The sequence below is a fragment of the Zalophus californianus genome, chromosome 3 (genome assembly GCF_009762305.2).
Source record: "Zalophus californianus isolate mZalCal1 chromosome 3, mZalCal1.pri.v2, whole genome shotgun sequence".
NCBI lineage: Eukaryota > Metazoa > Chordata > Mammalia > Carnivora > Otariidae > Zalophus > Zalophus californianus.
The window spans coordinates 184,449,420-184,454,537 of record NC_045597.1 but is presented as its reverse complement, the minus strand read 5'-3'; positions in this window follow the sequence as shown (position 1 = coordinate 184,454,537).

The following is a 5,118-nucleotide window of genomic DNA, read 5'->3' as shown; positions in this document are numbered from 1 at the left end:
TCCTTCCTCCCTCCCTTCCTTCCTTCCTTCCTTCCTTCCTTCCTTCCTTCCTTCCTTCCTTCCTCCCTTCCTCCCTCCCTCTCTCTCTCTCTCTCTTCCTTCCTCCCTCCCTCCCTCCTCTTTCCTTCTTTCTTTCTTTCTTTCTTTCTTTCTTTCTTTCTTTCTTTCTTTCTTTCTTTCTTTCTTTCTTTCTTTCAATAGGTTGCTGGAATGGTGGGGGGTTGGGAGGGATGGGGTGGCTGGGTGATAGACATTGGGGAGGGTATGTGCTATGGTGAGTGCTGTGAATTGTGCAAGACTGTTGAATCACAGATCTGAAACAAATAATACAATATATTTTTTAAAAAAAGAAGAAGACAGCAGGAGGGAAAGAATGAAGGAGGGGAATCGGAGGAGGAGACGAACCATGAGAGATGATGGACTCTGAAAAACAAATTGAGGGTATTTAACAACTTCTTAAACAACTTACCATTGGAACACAAGGTTTGTGAACTTCTGTTGGTACACTTGCCACAGGTCCCACAAATGTTATGGGTATACCTGGGCACTTGGCTCGTGTCCTTCAGCATTTTAGACATGCGGGGGAAAACCTCACATCTTCTAATTTCTTGGTTCTTTTTCTGTGCTTTTCCTACAACACCATGCACTCTCCCATAATTCACTTCATCTATTTTCAATGTCAGTAGAGAACTGCTGTATAATCTCAGTAGAGACTCATACAGACTTTGCACATTAGTATCACCCCAGAAACTTCTATAAAATGCTGATGGCTGGGTACCATGTCCAAAGATTCTAATTTAGTGCATCTTTGTGGGGCTTAAGCATTGATATACAGACAGGAGTAAAACACACCAACTCAAAGATCATGGTTTAACTATGTTCAAGAACAATCTTCTACAAGTGTAAGTTAGTTAATGTGTCCAGGTATTTACTGATAAAGTGGGAGGTGGAGGGAGAGGCATCTTGTTGAGTTTACCAATATCACCAATGCTGCTGCAGACATCAGGGAGGGATACTAAGAGGCTGCCAGAAAGAGTGGCCATAGGGCTCTCTGGGCACTTCTTCCCATTTCATTGCTGCTTCTGAGTTCATTACTGACCCCTGATTTCCAAACTCCTTAAGCTGCTGAATAAACCTCACATCCTGCTTCGCCTCTTCTATACCTATACCCTGCAAGCTAAGTAGGTCCCTTGCTTAATGCCAACACGGACAGATCTTGGTCATTTTCATGCACTCTTAGGAATCATGCAGGTCCTACACAATACCCCTAAAGTTCTATGACTACCATTGAATCTTGGATCCAAAACTTCCGAGTCCTTACATTCTAGCTCCTCAGATTTGTTCCAGAAATCTGAACCAAACCAACTGATTCTGACTCTGTTTTAAGACCACATTAAAAGTACAGTACCTGGCACCTGCCCACACCCTCAGGAGCTCAAATTCTGATGGCCACCATCCAGAACCATATGCCTAATGACACCTCCTTCTTCCTGCTCCCATAATTGGTAGAAGCCTACATTTTGGAGAGCAGTGCCACAGGCACCAGAGCTGAGAAGCCTGGCAAAACTAAGAAATTGAAAAGGAAATTTTTAGTCAAACTAATGTTTTGGAGAGTTCCATGATGCCATATTCTCCATCTGCTTTTTTAAAATCTAAATTTCCCAGCTGTTTATGTTAACATGATACACAAAAAGTTAGAAATATCCCTCATTAATTTTTCTTTGAAACTTCATTGCTCAGTTGTTTTGCCCCGTGCAGTGATCACTGCAATTGCAAAACACAAGAATGTTCTCCTGTGTTTTGTAAATTAAGACTCTGAGTCTCAGGGCACCTGGGTGGCTCAGTCAGTTAAACATCTGCCTTCAGCTCAGGTCATGATCTCAGGGTCTTGGGATTGAGAGCCTCACATTGGGCTCTCTGCTCAGTGGGGAGCCTGCTTCTCCCTCTCCCTCTGCCTGCTGCTCAGCCTGCTTGTGCTCTCTCTCTGTCAAATAAATAAATAAAATTTTTTTTTTAAAAAGCCTCTGAGTCTCAGTAATCAAGAAATTTTTAGGACTTTGAATGCACACAGATATTTTCCTTGTTTCTTAACAAGTACTAGCCTCTAATGTGTGACATATACATTACAGACTGAACCACTTCTCTGCAACAGTGATTTATTTCTTCCTTGATACTTTAACTTTTTTCTTTTCTTTTTATTTTTAAATGGGAAAATATATATCATGCCTCTCACATATCTTGGAAGAAATACCTCAATGTTAGTCAGTGATGGCTACAGTCAGTACAGATATTTATGAAGACATGAAGAAACTCACAGGAGGTGGGGGGGGAGGGTGAGAGGGAAATATTATGATGCTCACTTCTTGGATTTGGCTTTGCCTTTGTACTCGACCTGAGAATGAATTGCGAAGCGCAAGCTTTAGTTGGCCAAATCTTACATAGGGAAGAGGGAAAGCCAGCACAATGAAGAAAATGTGCTCCTAGTTTCAGGAGCAATTTCAGTAACTGTTGCTTCTGCCTGTTGTCTGAGCTCTTTTCCTTAGATCTCTGCACATCTAGCTCTTTCTGGCCTGGTATAAACTTAAATGTTTGCTCTTAAGAAATATGGTCCCCAGCCATTCAATCCAAAGTGACCTTGTTGTATGTAATGTATATTGTGCATTGCCATCTAAAATATTTCATTTTGTCTGCTTCCTCCTTCAGAATATAAACTCCATGGGAGCAAGCAGGAATCTTCTTGTGCTGGTTTAGCTTGATTATGCATATCACCTATAATAGTACCTGGGTCACAGGACCTGCTCATGGGGTATTTATCGACTGAGAGCGTGAAGAGTCAGAGGAGAGGAGTGAAAGGAAGTTAACAGGTACAACTCTGTAATAGAAAGTTGGGACCTGAGACAACCTGGGGATCCTTGTAATAGTAGATCGTGTTTAAGAAACAAAGATAAAGGCATGTCACTGCATTTGAGGTGCATTTCCCTGCTTCCCACTTCAGCCCATCAGAACAACTGATTGTGGTAGGCAGACGGACAGGCCCTCAAATTCATTCATGCCCCAACCCCCAAAAAGCCTGTGACTATGTTACCTTACATGGTCAAAGCAAGCTGATAGTTGTGATGAGCTTGAAGAATGAGTTGAGGAGATTATCCTGGGTTATCCAGGTGGCCCAGTCTAATCATGTGAGTCCTTGAAAGTGGCCAGAAGAGTGGGCCAGAGAGATGGCATATAAGAAGGATGTGACCCACCAGCACGGGCTTTAAGATAGAGGGAGAGAGCCATGACTCATGAAATATGGCAGCCTCTAGAATTGGGAACAGCCTTGAGTTTATAGCCAGAAGAGAAAGGGGGACCTTGGCCCCATAACCATAAGGAACTGAATTCTACAAACAACCTGGATGGCCAGGAAATAGATTCTCCTCCAGGACCTCCAGAACAGAACGAAGCCTGCAGACACTTTGATTTTAGCCTGATGAGACCAATACCTAATTTCTAACTGCCAGTACTGTAAGATATCTTTTTGTTATTTTAAACCACTAAGTTTGTAGTAATTTTTTATAGCAGCACTAAAAACTGATCACAAAAGCTCTACAGAAAAATACAGTAGAGTGAAATGCAAGTAAAATCCGTGTAAGGATGTAGTGGTGGCATGTGCACACTCTACCTCTCTGATGAGTCCTGTGGTCTATGGTTCTAGATACAGTGAAGCTGATCTCTCAGAGACCTGCTCCAACAAAATAGTCCAAAATTAGTTTATTCAAGACTTACCGTAAAGTATTTAAAGCCTTTAAACAATGTTCGAGAATGTTTCCTTAGCAACAAAGTCATGATAGCCCATCTCTTTATTCCACTGTGGCTAAGATGGCTTTACATCAGTCTCCCTACCTCCCTCCCTCCCTCCCTGCCTCCCTTTCTCTTTCCCCCTTCTTCCTTCCCTCGCCTCCCCCTTTTTTGTGTCGCTACTTATCCCTAAATTGCCATTGATTATGGACACTTAGAAAGCAATCATTTTCTTTCTTTAGTGGAGACAGTATAATCTAGAGAAAAAGTTCTAAATTTGTCCATAGGTTCTGTACTAGTTACTCCACGGAATATACCAGATGATAATATTAAAGCAATATTTTCTTTTTCTTTTTTAAGCTAAACTTTTTTATTTTTCTGTAATTGTCATTTCACGTGCATTTGTAAGAAAGAAAAGAGAGTTAGCCTACATACTCTTTATCAGATTGTTTGTTCACAACTTCACACCCTCTGGAGCTTCTTGGGTGAAATCTGAAACCAGCCCCCATATACAGAGAGAAAAGAGAGACTGAGGAAAGTAGCAGGCCATTCCAAATTGGTAGATGGTAGGTTTAATAAGCAAGGGAACTTACTTATAAAGCTTGTCTTGCATGGTTGCAAAAGAAGATTTCCAAACCAGTCTCCAGGATCTTAAAAGTTTATATTGAGGTCTTAATGGGGTTCAGCCACATATCTGTCCACATGGCCTCAACAACACATTACAATCTCAAGGCTAGGTCCATGGGGCACCTTCTAGCACAAAGAAGACAAAGTGCAATGTACATCCCAAGGGTATGAAGGGGGTAAGGACCTTCTGATTGCCTGGGTCCAGTTGGCAGGTCAACCAACAGTCAGACGCTCTTCCATGACTTCCTCCAACACGAATTTACCCCAATGGTAACATGTTGTGAAATCTAGCTTGCAATATCACAACTAAGATACTGACATACGTATAGGCAAGACACACAATATTTCCATAACCACAAGGATCTCTCATGTTGTCCTTTGATATGTACACCCACTTCCCTCCTGCTCCCATCCCCTCCCTGGCAATTGGTCTCTCTTTCTATAATTTTGTTATTTCAAGTATATTATATAAATACAATCATATGAAAATGTAACATTGAAATTGTTTTTTTTACTCAGCATAATTCTCTGGAGAGTCATTTAGGTTGTTGCCTATATTAATAGTTTTGTTTTTTTTTTAATTTCTGAGTAGTATTCCATGGTATGGATGTACCTGTTAGTTTAACCATTCACCCATTGAAGGACACCTGTATTGTTTCTAGTTTTTTATTATTATGAATAAACCTGCTATAGGCATTCAAGTGAGGATGCTGT